Here is a 21,445-nt window from a genome sequence, read left to right on the forward strand (position 1 = left end):
AGGAACTCAGATTGCCAAATTTTGGTAAGATATGCCTACCAATTAATTGAATTTTTACATTTTGTATTATCTTTGACTGGTGGAGCTTGAAATTAGCTGCATAGTTTTACTATCTTTCAAGATACAATTATTTCATGTATTTGCAGTTAGGGCCACTCCATTTCTAATAAATTGGAGGCGTTGGTACTATACTTGAAAGTGGTCAATATCCTAATGTTGCTCAAATTTTCATGACCTCTTCTACAATTGTGAATGATAGCACAAATGAAACTATTACTAATTATATAAAGTCCACAAAGTAAAATATATGCTCTTGTGTATTCTATGAATGATATCGATAAGTAGTTATAGGTGCTTATTTTATGTATATATAGCTAGCTCAAACGAAATACTTGTGGCAATACGTAGTTATAAGTACTTAAGCATTTTTATATCACAATGAACCAAATGATGTTTGGTATGTCTCCCTACATATTTGTTTAATTTAGTTAAGTGGTACAACTTTCCTCTGTGATCTTCATGATCCTTGAACTTGAATTCAATGGCTACTGGAATCAAATATGTTAAATATCAATTTGTTCTTGAGATAAAATTCTGAAATTTTAGTCAACAAATGTTTGTGGTTTTGGTCTTTTGACTAATAATTTGGCTTGTGAGTTATAATTTTATATGTTTCTTGATGAACGCATGCATTTTATCACTAACACATACTAAAAACTCATTCAAAAATCATATTTTGTTAGGTGGAGGGATGATAATGGTTTCCTATGACATCTTATGCTAGCAGGGAATGTTAGAATGACTATGTTAAACTCTCATGCATAAGCCTTTTGATTGGTTTATCATAACATTAATGATATACATATGTATGTTTTTGTTATGTGCATCATAAGGTAACCTATTTAATCTAAGTGATGTTGCCTTGGGTTATCTTTATGTAGAATCACATGAAAACAATGTGATCTGATAAGTATACAGAAGATTTATATATGTATATATATCTTCTTGTATAGAATCCTCTCAAGTTTAAGTATATAATTGTATTGAGCATTTAGAAGAGAAGCTACCTCAATCCTCATAAGATGCATCTCTCTGTTTTTTATAATGTAACCATATTCAAGATATTAATCATCTTACAATGAACATATTGTCTTAAATTTATTTTATCAGTTGTGCATCCTTCAACATTTTGAACATGATGTAATCCAATTTAGAACATTTTGTTTCAGAAGAGTTGTGCATCCTTGAATTTACATTTTCTTTTTTGTACCATTTATGTTTTAATGCAGTCATGGACCATAATGAACTTGTCATTTTACCCATGAAAAAACTGATAGCATTGTTTTCATCTCCATGGTGGAGGGTGGATCTGAAGAGTAGAAATGGTTGCAATATGGTGAAGGATAGTGGAAAAACAATCATAGCTAATATTGAAACAAATATATATGGTTCTTATATAATCTCAATCTAATGGTTTTCAATTACCAATTAACTGTATAAATGAATTATCTGCATACTAAATTTATAGCTCAGACAATCTTCCATTTTATAAATCATTCGTTCATTATTGTATTGTTAATCACGTATATTTTCCATTGGACCACATATCTCAAAACTCCTTCAAGGTGATGCTGAAGTGATCAAGTGGGCAAGACTAGAAGTTCCATATGATTATGCATGAAATTTTTACTATAGAAATATTAATGCACTTTTTAACCAAATTTGGAATGTTTCAACAATTGGTTTGAATGATACATATTATGTGAACTTATTAATGATTATGTATTTGGAATTATTTTAAGATGAAGGTGATGATAATTTGAGATATCATAGTATTAATGCTTATGTAATATAATGATTGTTAGAGAGGATTAGGAGAGGAATATATGTGAAAATAACTTAATAAATAATTAGCCATGGTTAAACCGTGGTTAAAGTAATGGTATAAACTAGCCACGAGTGTGGTTCACATTAGCCACGGTTGAACCGTGGTTAAGGAAATGTTACCACGCTTCTCATAGATGTAGCTATATCGTACATTGACCGTGGCTGGTGTATTTTGCAACACCACTGATTGCTAGGGTCGAGGAAACCGTGGCTGGTGTATTTTGCCACGGTTTTTGGTAAAATAGTCATGGTTATAACCGTGGCTAACAAGATATTTTTTGTAGTGACTATGCACAGTATAGGTACTCTTTCATACCACAAAACATATCATATGCACTAGATTTATATTTCATCAACACTAAGTTTACTATTTTCCTCATCGTAATATTATCATATACTTTAGTTTAATATATATTGTTGAATTTTTATTTTACACTACCAATTTTGTTATGTTTATGACAATGTTATGGTTAAGTATTAATTATATTCTTTGTTTTGCTTATGATATGTCTTCCTCTTAGGAATTTTGTTATGTATGACTTCTCTACTGTAGTTTACAAAGTGTTTCTTTTATTGCAATTGTGCTTCTTTTGCATGGGTAATGGCTTTTTCACTTCTCTTTCTGTTTCTAATACCTTTCTTATTTCTTATGTGAATGTTCACATATTGTGCTAGCAATTCTCTTTCTTATTTTTATATGAATGTTCCCTATAACCAATAATTAAAATACAAATATATATGTCTTCTAATTAATTAGTAATGTTATTTAATAATACCCATGAAGAAGTACATGCAAAAGAGAAATAAAAAACTCAAATACACTTACTCCAGTTAGAGATAATATGGTACATATGGATACAACACTTAAACTTTAATATGATTATTATACTTGTATAATGTTTTACTTTTTAAACACTCAACCTTCCATATATTGCATATATTCTCTTTATATATTTTTTTATTAAGATAATATTCATTTAATTATATATTTAAATAATATATACTTATTTTATGGTTTCCTTGCAGGTTAACATGTCCCCCATGGAACATTCTGCTACTATTGTCATACCAGAAGTGTCTAATGAAGACCATAATATTACTATCATAAGAGAAGAATCAATGTTGTACTACTTAGAACACTTTAGTTAGACCTATGTTATTGAGTTATTACTTTGCACTACTACCACCGTTAATTGGATGCCTAATGGGTCCAACATATTAGGAAAGTCTGTATGGTTTGTTTTTAGGGATTATGTTATGTATTTAATATGGCAATAACAATTCAGCCACTACTAACTTTTTTGCAAAAAATAAAGTGAATAAAGTATTTTTCTACTTCTCCTATACAAAATAATTATTGACAATTCATCTAATTATCTTCCTACAACTTATTTTATTTTGTTTTCCAAACTTTTCTTCATTACAAATATTATTTTTTGAATATAATATTTTCAACATCATCTCATTCGTGAACATCTCTACATCAACAATCAAATATATAGAAATCATCTTTTATGAAGTAACCTTTAATAGGATTTTTATTAATAAATTATGTTGGCATTCTTTAATTAAATTCATGCAAGACACATTATCATCAATGCGACTATTTATTTCTAACTATTACATTTTTTTAAATAATAGATTCAATATCATCCAACTGTACAACAGCTTTACATAAACAATCAAATATATAGAAAACAAGGTGTATGAGGTAATCTTTAGTCACATTCTCGTATTAAGAAATATCATTTTATTTTCCATCTAAATTCATTCAACTTTTCCTAACACGTTTTTTTTTTTAACATTACAGGTTCAATATCATTTCATTATCTCAACATTTTTACATCAACAATGAATTATTACAAACCATATTTTAGTAGGTAATCCTCAATAACATTTTCATTAACAAATTATGTGATTACTTGTAATTAAATTCATGCAATATATATTATTATCCATACGAATGTACGAGTCTCCTACTAGTTATGTACTAAAAATAGTGTTCACTCTTGTGCTCTTATCATTTAAAAAACGAATCCTTGGAGCTTTTTCATCATGTTCATTTTTATATACCTATAAGTCATATCAAGCTGTAAATTATATTGACACTCTCTTAATTTTAGTGAAATAACATAAATTACTCAGATTTATTTTAAAAAAAATATGACAAATATAATTAGGTCAAACAAAATATAGTATAATGTGAAGACAAATTCAAATAGTATAAGAGTCGATGTCTATTATTATTTTGGTTAGTTATAATATATATAAGAGTAATTTAAACATTTTCTTAGAATTATTGATGTAGTTTTTAATGAATAAAAAATAATAAATAGAGTAATAGACATCAACTCTTACACTATTTGGACTTGTCATCATAGTATATCATACTTTGTTTGACTTAATTACATGTATCATTATTTTTTTGTTTAAAAAATTACATTAATCTCTCTTACATGGGTAATCAGTATAATATATATATATATAATTAGACTGATTTATGTAAGTTTGGAAAAGTCTCAGTAGTTTATGTAATTTCACTAACTTTATATTAAACTTGCTTCTGCCGTAGTTTTTTCTTCAACACTTATTTCATTACCAAATTATTAATCTGAATAAACTAGACAGTATTTAGTCATTTTTTTAATACAAGAAAAGTTGAGCTTTACTTTTTGTTGAAGAACTTATTCATATTACAAGATATATGATTCATTATAAAATTTATTTCTCTGTTAGTTCAGATGCAACACTATTATATGGATTGAGGTTTTGGGACTTCTTTTTAGGGTGGAATATATATGTAATGTGAATATTTAAGAATTGACATTGAAACATACACTATTTATGTAGATTAATTTTTTTAGAAGAGTCCATAAAAATTATATATAAATGGTAGATGTTGCAATGATAATATATAAGACTCATATAGTATAAATGCATACATTTTGTCTCTTATTTTTAAAAAGTAAGCCTTTGGTCCCACCTAATCACTCATCTTTAATTAGAGAATTATATTCAACCATGATGCAATGATATTAAGCTTGCTGTACCATATTATCTTCTTAGTAAGTCATTAATGGATGTGGCCAGAGTTAATTGCTTATTATTTATTAAATATTAGCATTTTCCTTACTGGTTAACAAACCTGGCAGTCCTCTTGAATTGCAGCAAACAAAAACTCCACTTGATTTTATCTTGCTGCAAAATTGTATAGTACATACATTTTTTTGAGAAAAAAACATATATCCTAATATTACATGAATTTTATATATTATTATTGTATTACTTAACATTTATATTTATATTGATAATATGTAAATGTTATTCTCATATTTTTTATATATTCCTCAAAAGTTTTATGAATTTTATGCTACATTCATGATTTCACAGAATTATGGGACTTTAATTATTACTTTCAAACTTTTCCAACCCCCTTTTGGCTTCACTTTTGGCTAAAGTTAATTCTACAGAAAACCCAGCTTTTCATATTTGCAGATGCTCCACGGAAAATGCAAGGTTTCTTCCTTCTTCTTTTTTTCCGCATTGATCTAGTGGTGTAAGGTTCTACTAGATCCATGGTATGACCAATAATGATTCAATTCTTGGGAGTGACACTTGTTAAAAGAGTTAGTCACGTAGCCCTAAAAAGATTAATTCTTTACCTAGAAGGTAAAGAATATATTTAATAGTAACAAAAAAATTCTCACCCGTTCTCTCACATGTGAAACCTATCTAAAGATATTGGGGGACCCCCTTAGCCCCTCCTATTAGCTTGAACAATTTTGTGATAAAAGAGGACCTGCTATTCCAAACTCTCTGTCCCTTGCAAGAAAATGTGTCTCAAAAGATATAAAAGAGCAAAGTCAGCAAACGATAAGGTATAGGTAAGAGTACCCTTAGCACAAAACAAGTATACATAGTCCCTTTAAATCTAACATTTTGTTTGGTAAATGTCAATTCCCACTTACATAAGACTTTTAGATTAATTGTACATCATGAATAATTGATTACTCGATCATATCTGTAAGGTGGGTGAATAGCAGACTAGCAAATCTAGCACATCTCTTTCTCCCAAAATTTACGGAAATAATATTAAAAACCATAATCCAACACAATAAATGGGCAACGATTTTAAAATCGTGACCTATTATATTTTAAGATCATGGTTTTAAAACCGTTGAAGGTAGAAACCCTTATCGAAGGCCAAGAATATAATAGTTCATGACCAACTCACATGTATAAAAGAGCTCAATTGGTGAAGTTATATGAGATGTTAGACATAAATTACTGTTATTTTCCTCACTATGGTTCACACTTGGAAATCTATGCTTCTTGTGTGTAGAAAAAGGATAGAGATAGCCAGAGTAGAACCTTAGTCAATGTCATTGATGATAATTTTGGTAACCATGTACTATTTGTAAGAACAATGAAATCAATGTTATGACATTTTAGTTAAGGCATAACAACCTATCTAATCCCAGTACTTTATTTTGGCCACAAAACTTGTTGTCTAAATTTTTATGATGAAATAACACTTTGTGCACCATAATGAAACATCATAACAGTCTTAAGCTTAACTTATCTTTAACTACAAGTTACATTCCTATTTGAGAAACCAAACAAATTATGTTAGTAGCACTAATCTCTCTGGACTTAGCTTTCAGCACATAAATAGATTTTGTATATTTAAATTGTTTTGTCTTGGTGAAAAGGATAGGAGGATATGCTTAAATTGAAGGAACTACTCCTTGTTTTTTTGCATTTGACCACTCGAGCCTAATTATAATCCAGGAGACTATCCCAAATTGAATTAATCTTGTGATGTCATGGCTGGAACAGAATGAATGGTCATATGATTCTTGGCTTTATATGTTGGAATCCTTTTAATAGCAAAAATATTTCTTTAAGAATTTGATTATTTTTACATGATAAAATAATAATATAAATATATATTTGAATTCATGTTTTTGATCTTTCTTTAGTATGACTCAAGAATATTGATATGATAATTTTACTCAACCAAAATCTAGAATTCCTCTAGGAACCTTCCTTTTTCTATTTGATAGGAAGAATGAAAAGTTGTTTTATGATTTGGTGTATTATCAACTTTAAGTGTTCATGATGTATTAACATATATGATTCACATTATCGGTATAGGCCAACATGAGTATCCATATTAGTTTCTAGAAGTCATCTTAGTGACTAAGATTAGACAACTTATTTTATAACTACATATATAAACAACTAATATAATTGAATAAAAATATGTGATATTGATATATTAATAGAAGACAACTCCAGCTAACCATATGAGGTTTGCTCCATAATTAAGGATCATGATCAAAATGTCACCCATCATAGTGTTTTATCTAATGAAACCACGACATTGTTTTCACTATATGCTTTACAAAATGGACCTTTTTCTTGGAAGCTTTTGAGTTATACGACTTAACTGAGGTGAAGTCAAGCTCAAAGACTTAGAAAATTAAATTAAATGATATTTGTAAAATATTGAATATCCATAAATGTGTTCCGAATAGTATAAAATTTTGATTAACAACCACAATTTAGGTCACAACTTTATATCTCTAGCTTTCTTCATTATCGGGTCACATTGGCAGTTGTGGCCGAATCTATTACATCTTCCAACAAAAGTTTGTTATTATGGTAAAAAAAAAACATAACCATAGCATTGATTGGAACCATATAGAATTAATGATCCAATAATCAAAAAGCACCTTGTTCACCAACAATGATATAAGACATCGTTAGATTAAAAAATATCAAAAAATAAATATTTTAATTTTTAAAAGTGACACTTATTTGAAAGAACAATTATACACATCGAAAGACCTTACCCATGTAATAGGGAAGTACGGGAAAAAAGCATCATGTCCAAGATGATCCATATTCAACTATCATTGTCAAATGAAGAATCATTAATTTATCTCACTATTGCGATAATCTAAATATAGTAAAGACTCATACGTTATATGTTAACATTTTCGGATATTGAATACAAAGAAAGAGTCTCGACATAAATAGCTATGGTACTTGTGTTCCTCTGCCAATCGGCCAACTTGTATGCATATGAATTAATTTAGAGTACTTTTTTTCTTCAAATAATTACTATCTTACATTGTCGAAAACGTAAGTTCCCCAGTATATTTATATTTTAAAAAATAATATAGATAATACAATAATAAATGTAAAGATAGTTGGTATTATTAATACTAGCATGTTGACAGACACGACTATCAACCCATTTTCCTGTCGTTTGAAACATATAGTTATATTATAAGTTTAATAATTCACAGTAAAATAGTATACTATAATGATTATTTGTTATGTTCCACATTCTATTGAGAAAAAATAGGAACAAAAGAAATTAAATTAATTTGGGCAAAGAAAAAATATGAACAAAAGAAATTAAATTAACCATATGTTAGGAAACAATTGATAGTTATAATATAAGAAATAAGAAATAATCAACCCGCTTTCACCAAGTGAATAATTTTTAATATAATAAACATCTAACATAATGTTTCATTTGAGATAATTATATTGATCCATATTCTTAAGTTTGAGAGTCATTATTAAACTATTACATAACTTAATGAAGATAAATCACCTTGATCCTAGGTTTAGTGTTGTTGTAACTTAAATTGGTTAAAGTAGAGAGAAAAATGGAGGAAAAATGAAGGAAGAGATCAGAAATACCTTAAAGTTAGAAGAAATTATTTTGTGAAGCGAAGAAATTATTGGTTGTAATTATACAAATTCCAAGCCAAGATAAGTAGTAGTAATTATAGTAGCATATTTGAAAGTTAGATAAAAGTGGTGCTTTATCAAAAAATGATGCACCTCATGGCAGAAATCTGCACAAATATTGGAAGAAATTATTGGCTCTAATGAAACAAATTCCAAGCCAAAATGAGTAGTAGTGATAATAGTTACATGTTCTTGCTTAAGACATTTAATGTTGAAAACTCATATTTTTTAACTTCAAATAAAGTATTGAATGACATATATGAGAATGTGTATCTATACTATTTTTTTGAGAACTTATTATTGGAAGGTAGAACATTATATAGAACAAGGCACAACCTCTTGAATATTGTCATGATATAAAACATAACAGTTTTTTAATCTTTAAAAACCATTTTATTAACTTCTTATGCAACTTCTCTTTATAGAAGATGCATATTTTTAACTTCTTAATATTGCGAAATGCATAAAATGTATATTTGAACTGCTATATAAAATATGGCATTAAAAACTTTCAAAACTGCTACATATTGTTGTTCAGTTTTTGAAGTATATAAAATGTATATTTGAACTTATACATAAAACGTGGCATTAACAACTTTCAAAACTGCTACTTATTGCTATTCAGTTTTTGAAGTGTATAAAATGTATATTTAAAGTGCTACATAAAAGGTGGTATTAAAAACTTTCAAAACTGCTACTTGAAATCAAGATAGGGAACAATGGACTTTCACATATACACTGTTGTACTTGAAATCAAATTAACATGTGATAATGTAATTATACATTAATAGGGTCATATACATATGTAGCATTAAAAGATATGAAAATCAGACCATTATATATATATATATATATATATATATATTAAAATTAGAGCAAAAATTATTCAAGTTTGTTATACTATGATATCATACTGGTTATTTGTGATGAATACATAGAACATGCATTGGGTTATAATGTTATATATTTTTTTGGTAAAAAAAAAAGATTTTGAGGGCAAAATAGCGAACCAAAAATTATATCATGGTGAAGTGATTACAATAAATTTTAACTTTATTAAAGCTTTATTAAGTAGTATAGATATTATTTATTATTTACGTATCACTCATAAAAATCACACATAATGATATAATAAAAGATTGGTGGACAATATAATATATTTTATACTTTAATAGTAAAAAAGGCGTTTAAAAAACACATCGTAAGAGGATGGTGCAGAAAAAAATGGGATAGTGTAAAAACAAACCACCCTAAGTTTATCATTAGAAGTTTCTTTTTAGGGTAGTTTGCTTTGGTGTGTGGGCTGTTACCATAGTCTTGTGGGCTCCGAGACCAAATTATTTATGGGCCTTAAGTTGACACATAAAAACTATTAACTTATAGGTTAACATGTACTAAATGACTTAAGAAACTCATTTATTCATTTCCTTTGCCCAAAGTCTTTATTTCTATAGAGCTCAAATTTATTATCATGAGTTGATGAATTCTTTCTTGATTAATCATTAATCCAACAAGAATTTAATTATACCTAATAATCATTCAACTAACATCATAAAGCACTAGGTGCCCAATATCAAAATATAATAAATAACTTGTTAATTACTAAGATAATCTTAAGTATAAGGAAAATATATATTTCTTCATAATAATATTTTATTGATAATTCAAAGGTAATATATTAATCATTAGGAATTATCATTTGAGTCAGTTCAATGGTCGTATCTCTTTATGCACCATTTATATGTGTAATTTAACAAATGATATATATTAATATTTATCTAATAAAGACTACTACATATATTGATCTATCTGGATTAAGAATGTCCTAAGCTTAATAATCTTATGATCAAGCAATTTAGATTAAAATTATAAAAAAATTATTTCTCATTATTATAATCTCTATTATAATTATAAGTCTCTAATTTTAATCAAGGACATTTCATTATTAATTATTTTGATAAACAATTAACATGATAGCAAGATAATAATAAATATAACTTTATTATTATAAACATGACAGATTGGTTCTTGGATATACCTTATAGCCCAACAATCTCTCACTTGCTTGCACTAGAATCAATTAGTCATGTACCTCATTCCCAACTCTCACTTGTGCTTATCAAACTCTTTTATGCCAAGTGCTTTAGTGAATGGACTTGCAACATTCTCTTTGTCATCTATCTTTTGTAGCTTAACATCACCACATCCAATGATTTCTCTAATCAGATGATATTTTGCAAGACATGCTTATTCTTTTGGTGCGATCTTGGCTCATGTCCTTGAGCAATAGCTCTGTTATTGTCACACAATAATGCAACTGGTTCTTCCGTCGAAGAAACTACATCAAGCTTAGCTATGAAGTTTTTTTTTACCCAAACAACTTATTTAGCAGCTTCACTTGTTACTATATACTCTTCTTTACTAGTCGAATCATCTATTGTATCTTGTTTGGAATTTTTCCAACTTAATGCGCCTTCATTCAAGGTAAAGACATAACCAGAAACTGATTTGCCATCATTCTTATCTGACTGAAAACTTGCATCGGTATAACCCTTTAACTTAAGTTTAGACTCTCCATATATGAGGAATTGGCTTTTAGTTCTTCTTAAGTACTTAAGAATGGTCTTAACTACTTTCCAATGTTCCTCACCTGGATCTGTTCGATATTGACTAGTTACACCCAATGCATATGCAATATCAGGTCGTGTACAAGTCATGGTGTACATGATAGCTCCCATTGCACTAGCATATGGTACCCTATTCATGTGTTCTCTTTCTTCAGTAGTCTTAGAACTATCCTACCTAATGAGAGTAACTCTAGATCCTATAAGTAAATAACATTTTTTGGAGTTGTCCATGTTATACCTCTTCAAGATTGTACCAATGTACAAAGATTGGGAGAGTTCAAGCAATCTTGTAGATCTATATCTATAGATCTTTATTCCTAGAATAAAAGCTGCTTCTCCCAGATCCTTCATGGAGAACTGTTTTGATAGCCAAATCTTTGTAGATTGCAATGCCGAAATATCATTTCCTATGAGCAATATGTCATCAACATATAGCAATAGGAGGATGTTCATACTACCACTGACCTGTTTGTAAATACAAGGTTCTTCTTCACATCTTACAAAACCAAACATTTTGATTGTGTTGTTAAAGTAAATATTCTAACTTCTAGAAGCTTGATTTAATCTCTAAATGGACTGTTGTAGCTTGCAAATTTTATTATGATCAGACATAAGTGTGAAACCTTCAAGTTGTGTCATGTACACATCCTCTTTCAAATCTTCATTAAGGAATGTTGTTTTCACATCCATTTGTCATATTTCATAATTATGGTATGCTATTATAGCAAGTAGAATCCGAATTGATTTGAGCATTGCCACAAGAGAATAAGTCTTATCATAATATATTCCTTCATTTTGACGATATCCCTTAGCAACAAGGCGATCTTTATAAGTCTCAAATTTTCCTTCTTCTCCAATCTTTTTCTTGTAAACCCATTTAAAACCAATTGGTTTTATGTCTTTGAAGGCTCAACTAAAGTCCATACTTTGTTGGTCTACATGGATTTTATTTCAGATTCTGTGGCTCTTGCTACTTCTCATGGTCTAAGCTTTGCATGGCCTCTTCATAACATTTGGGGTCATCATCAATATGATAATCTTCATTTGCTATTGCATCTAGCACCATCAAGTTTAATCTATCTAGTGCATGATGTTATCTCGTATATCTTCTTAGAGGCACTTGTACATCCGAATTCCCTTGTTCTAGATTCATTGATTGTTCCATTTGTTCTTGAACTGGTTCAGTAACCTGTTCCAGAACTATAACCGGGTATTGAAACTCATCAGTTGAAGATGGTAACTTTTGTGTTGAACTTAAAACATGTAAGCAATGTTGCTCAAGTTCCATATTATGTTATGGAGAAATAAATGTTTTATTGGTTTGTTGATCTTCATCAAGCACTATTTCTTTACTTTGAATTTTTTACGCAAGAAATTCTCTTTCTAAAATATTTACTCCTCTTGCCACAAACACTTTATGGTTAGAAAGATGGTAAAAATAACATCTCATTGTTTCCTTAGGATACCCAATGAATCTACATTTGTCAGACTTTGCTTCAAGTTTATTCATTTTTAATCTCTTAATGTAGGTTGTACATCTTCAAACTTTAATGTACTTAAGGCTTAGTTTGCGTCCTTTCGATATCTCATATGGCGTTATAGAGATAGATTTTGTGGAAACTTTATTTAACAAATAATTTGCAGCTTCCATAGCATATCCCCATAAGCTTATTGGAAGATAAGTGAACCCCATCATGGATCTAACCATATCTAATAAGGTCCATTCTTTCTTTCAGATACATCATTATGCTGTGGCGTACCTGGAGGTGTCCATTGTGAGAGAATTCCATTTCTTTCAAATAACCAATAAAATCGGCATTAAGATATTATCGTCCTCTATCTGATCTTAGCACCTTGATACTTTTGCCAGTTTGCTTTTCCACTTCACTTTGAAATCTTTTGAACATTTCAAATGATTCAGATTAATGTTTCATGAGGTACAAAAGATCATAACGTGAAACATCATTAGTGAATATGATAAAATAAGAATATCATCATTTACCTTGAACTCTCATTATCATCATTTGCCTTGAACTCTCATGGGCCCACAAACATCTATGTAATTTAGTCCCAATAATTCAGAGAAACTTTCTCCTTTTCCAATAAATGGAGATTTGGTCATTTTGCTTTTGAGACAAGATTCACAGGTCATGTATGATTCATAATCATAATTATCAAGACAACTTTCCTTGTGCAACTTGCTAATTCTCTTCTCACCAATATGATCGAGTCTGCAATGTCAAATATATGTTTTGTTAACTTGATTATCGCTTTCTCTTTTAAGACTAGAAACATGCATAATTGAGTTAAAACACACTTGACGTAAGACATAAATGTCGTGTTGGATATACCTATTCGCATAAAAGATGTCATTATTATAAATCGAGCAAACACCTTTATTAAAAACAAAATGATAACCATGAGTATCGAACATAGAAATTGAAATAATGTTCGAAATGAAATTAGGAACATATTAACAATTTTCTAAGACTAGTATATTGTCAATCAACATTATTAAGGAGACTATTCCTATAGCCTTGGTTGCAACACTTGCTCCATTTCCCACTTGGAGATTCACTTCTCCTTTCTTCAACCATCTAGTTATTTATAGTCCATGCAATGAATTGCAGATGTTAAAACTACTGCTAGTATCTAATACCATATTGAATAATCAGTTACAGTTAAAGAAATCATGAAAAAAAATTTCGTTAATGTCTCACCTTGGTTTTTTCCTTTAAAGAATTAAGATACTTATGACAATTCCTCTTCTAGTGTCTTTTCTCCCCACAATAGAAACATTCAACATTGCTTTGGTCAATATAGTTTTTCTTGTCCCTAGGATTGGTCACACCACCTTTGAGCGCAAAAGGCTTTTTTCTGGACTTATTATTCTATTTGCCCTTTTTCTTGTTGGACTTCTCAACTACCAAGACATGTCTTTGGTTCTTTCTAGAGTCAATTTGATTCTTATAGTCAATCAACATATTCAACATCTCATTCAAGTCACAATTCATCTTATTCATGTTAAAATTAACAATGAATGTGAGAATGAGTCAGGGAGTGACTTCAAAATCAAATCTTAGGATAACTCTTACCAAGTTTGCAACTCAACTTCTCAAGTTGTTCCATAAGACTAATCATGTTCAGAAGACGGGGTCCACCTGAGCATTCATATTCAATGTGGACCTAAATAGAGTCTTAGACAACTGATATCTAGTTGTCCTACTCTATGCATCATACATCTTCTTAAGATGTGCAATGATGTCAGTTGGGTCCATGTCCCCATGCTGCCCCTGGAGCTCAGAACTCATTGATGCTAAGATGAGATATTTTGTACCCATGAAGTCCTCTAAGTACTTCTTATAATTACTAACTGCATCAACATCATGATTACTATTTGGTTCAGGCACAAGAGGCTTATCGATCGTATGGATAAGTTTCTCGTGCATGAGAACAATTCTCAAAGTTCGGTACTAGTCATTAAAGTTGTCACTGACCATCTTTTCATTAGCGAGTATTGAACGCAATGGCAAAGAAGACACGTCGAGATATCTCTACACAATTAAACAAATACATAAGAACATATTCATGTAGATATATCACAAATAAAATACTTTCACTTACTACAATAACAATTTAAGAAATAAATATTTCTTCTAGTGAAAATATGAAATAATTGCCTTTAAAAATGTGAACAAATACTTGATTATCAAGTCATTTCTAATGCACACTTTAAGGCAAATGTATCACATACAATTTTATTCAAAATAATAAATAACAAATAGCTACCTGTTTGTCAGGTCATTCCAATAAGGATAATTAAATTAATCTTTACACTCCCTAGGTAGTCTTGGTGATTAATGAAACAATTAATTTTTGATTGATTGCTACCACATACCATGTGAATCCCATTAATTACAAATCATTTAGTAGTCAGATCGTCCCGTGAAATTAAATAATTAACACGATCTTAAAAATAGATCTTTATGAACATTAAAATAATTTTTTCCTTCACATTTCATCACAAAAACTCAATAATAATATATATACAAATTTGTATATATTCTCAAATTTGTAACTATGATATACAAATCTAATTTATATAACAATACATTAACTAATCATAATTAATTAATAACTATATAGTTACATATACGGTAAACACTAAAACCTCACACATGATGCATTCACAGGTTACATATATAATAGTACACTAATGTGAACATAATACTATTTTAACATTGCAGAAGCAACACATTAGGAGTATAATAGTATTAATAATAGGGAAAAATTCACAAAACCTCCTTGAACTTTAAGTGTTTTGCAAGTAGATATTATAAACTAGTTTTTCTTCCTAATTACTCCTTAAATTTTAACTATTAATAAAATTGACTCATACATACATACAATATTAAATTACTAAGAAATTGGAATTAACACATTATATTATTTAAGTTAATTCTAGCAAAAGATGCTACGGACAACCCTAGAGAGATACAACCTCATAGAGATAGAATATAAGGGAGAAAAAACAAATAACTTTTTCAATGGGTTATGGGATGGTTCATAATGGATGGGACAAATACAAATCATTAATACAAATAACTTTTTCAATGGGTTATGGGATGGTTCATAATGGATGGGACAAATACAAATCATTAATCCATTTATGACTCATTAAAAATGTAATAAAAAATCCTAGTCATCAATTAATGTTTTTTATCAATGATGAAAAATCTGTATTGTATCGAATTGGTCGGTTTGACCGGAAAACTGGCAAACCGTACTCCTAACCGGAATAGTACAAATGTTGAACAGGCCAAGTATCAAAACTGGTGAACCGAGCGGTATTTGACTAAATCAGCCGGTTTATACACATATTTTTTATAAAAAAAACTTAAAAACTTAGAAACTCATTACAAGGTGACTCATCTTTCCAACCCTTCTTCAACACTTCAAGGCGCATGCTTCCAAAACATCCTTAGATTACACGTTTTGGTTCCTAACATCCGTGTGTAATCTAGGTGACATACTTAGAATACTGTCTAAAGATAGGATTTAGTGCAAAAATAATCTCGATTTAAAACAACTTTGATTCCTTGGTGTTAAATCTTAAAACTCCAAATTTATTTGTTTTGTAAAGTGAGTTATGAACTTGTGTCATTTATTTATATTTTGCGGTTGTTAAGTGATACTTTTAGATTGACATATGTTCTGTAATTTAGACTTTGAATTTGTTAAAGACTTAAAGTTGTTTGTTTATGTGAATTTTGAGTAGATTATGAATATGGATTATAAATTTGAGTATCTACCTATTTGAATTTTTTGTTATAGGTTTATATATATAAATATAAGCAGTTATCTTTGGTTTAACCGGCATACGGTTTAATTACTGAACCACCGGTTGAACCACTGTACCACTATACCAATACCCTGATTGGTTTGATAACCGATACAGTTTTAACAACACAATTTTTTATAGATAGATATTTAACTCATTCAATTAAAAATATGTTGAATTTAAAAAATATATTAATTTTTCTCTCTATCTTCAAAATTCTGATGCATACACGAGACACGTCTGAACAAATACTCTTGTATAATCAGCTATGGCAAAAACATTCCAAAGGCACCAATAAACTTGAGTCCAAGATAATATATACATTTTATATAAAGACCAACTGTCCTCTATTATTTTTTAGTTAATTTTGGCAGTAGTCTTTTTTCCTTTAAATATTTTTATGAACGTTTACAATAGTCATACGGTCACGGACATTGCAATTTTTCCACAAGAAGGGTATTTTTTTGAAATTTTAAATAGTATATGTTAATTCCAATTTAATTGTTAGTAATTTAAAATTGTATGTATGTATGGACTAATTTTACCAATAGTTAAAATTAAGGAGTAATTAGGAAGAAAAAATAGTTTATGTTATCTACTTGCAAACATATATAATTTAAGAGAGATTTATGAACTTTTCCCTTAATAATATAATAATTTAACTAATTATATATATATACATATATAACTAATTATATATATTTATGCAGCCCACATATTATATAATAGTAACACATTCATATAACAGCAACACATTCATATAACACATTATATAAGTTGTTGAATTAAACACATTCATATATGTTGTATACTAATTATATAATAGTATACTAATTGAAGCCATAGTGTACCTCATCGTCCAATAATGATGTTGTTATTCCGTAGAACACATTAGTAAGTTTTCTTTCTCTTGCTATTTGTAGATGCAGTATTCTACTAATATATGTGCAAGGAAATCTTAAACAGTTAAATAATGTAATTGCATCAATACAAAAAAACTCACAAGTTTCAATAAAGCTTGAAACATTTCACAAAATTATAAATTTTTTCACACAACTATTATGTGAATTAAAATCCGATGACTGTGAATTACAAATTTTTACGGTCTCAATAATTTGTATCACTTTCCAAAAACCAGTTGACATCGCAACATAGATTAAAATACAATTTTCTCTGACACCACTTGAAGGTTATAATGCATGTTCTTAACATGCATAGTGGGAAAAATGGATCTTTTTGTGTTAAAATATGCATACAGTGTAACAACGAGGCAAAAATGTTTATAAAAATACCTCATGAGACTGTGATGGCTTTAGAAAATTTTCTCATTCAAAAGTATGAAGGTCCTACACGTGTATCCACAATGAAACTGATCCTTATTGTATCAACACTTAATCTGTGGAACAAAATAAGTTTACACAAATGAATAGTCTAATATATTCTAATATTTCAAACAAAATGACAAAACAAAAAAAGATTAAAGAAAAACACTGCTTTTCTATGTATGTATCAATATGTACATGATATCATTTATAATTAATAAAATAAAAATGTCTCCAATCAATTCAATTGCTAATTTTTAGCACAACACATCATTACAATTTAATGTGTTATTTTGTTTTTAATTTTTCAAATGTTTAAATTAATCATTGATCTTATCAATTTTTGTTGTTAATTTAAACAAACCTTTGATATATATTAATTAAGTCTCACTTAATTATATTACATATGACTGAATAATATTATTTGGTGCAAGCAAAAAATACAATAATATTCCACTTAAAAGAAAATATGCAAAATTAAACTATTTAATTTAATCAATAATATTTTCCCGTACAACAAAAATCAGAATACTAGTTAGTGTATGATCTTGTAGGTTCATTACTAAACTCATTAATTTACTAATCAAGATTGACATCTATCGACATTCAACGTCTTGTTAGAAATGAAGTAATATCTTTTACTTTGGAACTATTAGAAGATTAATATAATATTTCATTTCATCTTTTCAACTCTATGTTAACTTTAGAATATGGTATCATTATCAAATTGTAACAAGTTAACGTGTACTGAATGACTTAAGAAACTCATTTCTTTGTTTATTCATTTCCCTTGGCCAAAGTCTTTATTTCTATAGAGCTCAAACTTATTACCATGAGTTGATGAATTCTTTCTTGATTAATCATTAATTCTAAAAGAATTTAATTATATCCAATAATCATTCAACTAACATCATAAGACATTAGGTGTCCGATATCAAAATATAATAAATAACTTGTTAATTACTATGATAATCTCAAGTCTAAGGAAAATATATATTTCTTCGTAAGAATATCCTATTGACAATTCCAAGGTAATATATTAACCATTAGGTAATATTTTATTGTAGGAACTGAACCGAATCGGTCAAAAATGGTTTGGTACGATACCACGATTTTCCTGTTTAAAAAGAATCATGCATCGATTAAAAGTTGAAAATATGTTTCATGAGACATTATTTGTCCATGAAAAGAAAAATATTACTATTATCAATTAGTAACATATAAAACAATACAATTCATAATATTAACATGTATAATAATTTAGTAATTAATAACATATATAATAGTAACATATATAACAATACAATTCACAATATTAGTGATATTGATAACACTAAGGTATATATTAGTTTCAAACACAATACCATGAAAAGCTAGAAGACAGGTTCCAAATCATAAGCCACCGAAAAAGTAAAACATATATATAACAATTTAGTAAGTGGTAACATATATCACAAATAAATTTACACAACATTAATAATTTAAGCCACCAAATTGTTTGAAGAACTCAAACAACAGTACAACATTATTCCTTAGTATCTATTTCTTTAATATGCGGTTTAGTTCGAATGTTTCCTAAATTTCCAAAACCATGAACTGAACCAAACTTAAAAAGTTCCTTAAAAAAGCCAAACTGAATCGCAAAACCAAACTGAACCACATTTTGTGGTTTGGTTAAGTTCGGCTCCACTAGTTTCAAGGTTCAATCTGGAATTACTTGTACCTGTACTCTAAAACTTTATATTTCCTTTTCTTCACCTTTAAAATCTAACTTTAAAAAACACCCTTAACTTTATCTATATTTTTTTTTTATAAGAGAACCAAGTTATTAACCATAAGCAACATAAGGCTAAGGTTTGAAATAGATTAGGCTATCACAGGTCATGCCTTTCTAAAAAATATGTTAGGTTCGTACTTCTTAAAAAAGTTATTAAACTTAAATAAGTGAGGCAAAAAGTTCTTGAAAAGCCTATCAAGCCTAACAGATCGACCCATATAATTATTTTATATATTTATATTAATTATTTTATATAATATATACATTAAATAAATAAAAATACATATACATCCTATAGACAATTTAACATTTCAAATTTGTAATATTAAATTTATCAATTATGACTTACCTATTAGCTTATTTAAAGGTGGACCTTTTTCTTATATTAACGTTCATTAGTCTCTTTCGATCCTACCTTATACTATATCACACTTATATAGGACATGAATATAATTATGGTATTACTTGAGTGTCTTATAGGGACTCCATTACTAACGTTGCCACATCCTCTTTATTATTGATATAGCGGAATGTTGAAATATATTGTACCAATGTTAATAATAGTATATGTTAATATAAGAGATTATATTGTTGGGTTGGTTTTAGCTCCAGTTATTAGTTTTTAGTAGTTAAAGGGGTTAGTTGGTTAGTTAGTTTAGATATTAGGGTAGTTAGTTTTTTTTCTTCCTTTTATAAAATGATTTTATGGTATTCAATTCATTCACTCAATTTGATATTCATTTAATAAATAATTTTCTTATTCTTTCTTGTTTTATCAAAATTCAAGGCACGGCTCCTACCATTTTAACATGGTATCAGAACATAATTATTATTTTATCACTTCCACTTATACTTTTATCGCTTCCGCTTATGCTTTTATCGTTCTAAGATTCAACAAAAAAATCATCATGATTCTTATTATAATCAAGAACCTAGTGGGAGCATAGCTGCAATGAGAAGCACATGGCATTTTCACCAAGCACAAAGAAAAAAGATGATTGCTCATTATAGAAAGATTTTTTGTGGCTTTGCTGCTGACATATTTTCAATCATCATGTAAGGGTTACCCCTCTCAATTATGAGACTATTGATCAGAACCAAGAGTGCGAAATTTATGCTCTTCTCCCTCTTCTTATTTGTCTTCATATCTGGTACTACCTGGTTTATATTTGGTCTCCTTGGCTGAGACCCATTTGTTGCTGTTATAGAAGTTTTGAAGAACTCATCTGATGGTGAAGTAGCAATGCATGACAACATGAGTGCAATATTTGTTTCAAGAATGGAAAGGTATTGGGTGGCCATAGAAGATCACAATTTGAAGTTTGCATGAAATGACATGAGTTACTTACTTGGCAATAAAGTTTTATACACATTACTTTCTTATTCTTCATTTATTACCACCAATTATTTCTTTTCTTTAATACTCTATTTTCTTTATCTATCTATCTCATTAAAAACACAACATTGTTACAATATGTTTTTTACATCGATGAAGCTGCACATTAGGATGGAGATTCTAATCCATTTTTTTCATTCATCATTAATGGTTGGTTTGCTTCTAGCCTTCTATTCATGGTGGTTAAGCTCAGATATAGCGTTTGCCATGAATGGTTAGCTTTTGTCATGGCAGTTAAGCAAAGATATAGCTACTATCATGGATGATTCAGTGTTTGATGATATAGTTTTTGCCATTAGTGGTTAAGCGTTGTTATGGCTTCAA

General features: G+C 28.7%; 1 long non-coding RNA gene across 1 annotated transcript; it reads right to left on the reverse strand.

Moving 5' to 3' along the window:
• Positions 1,605-19,696, reverse strand: LOC109329128. The gene is made up of 3 exons (XR_002105519.1): positions 19,686-19,696; positions 6,293-6,298; positions 1,605-1,708 (listed from the first exon to the last, which is right to left on the reverse strand). It is a non-coding gene; the product is annotated as an uncharacterized LOC109329128 (long non-coding RNA).

The sequence above is a fragment of the Lupinus angustifolius genome, chromosome LG02, assembly GCF_001865875.1.
Source record: "Lupinus angustifolius cultivar Tanjil chromosome LG02, LupAngTanjil_v1.0, whole genome shotgun sequence".
Taxonomy (NCBI): domain Eukaryota; kingdom Viridiplantae; phylum Streptophyta; class Magnoliopsida; order Fabales; family Fabaceae; genus Lupinus; species Lupinus angustifolius.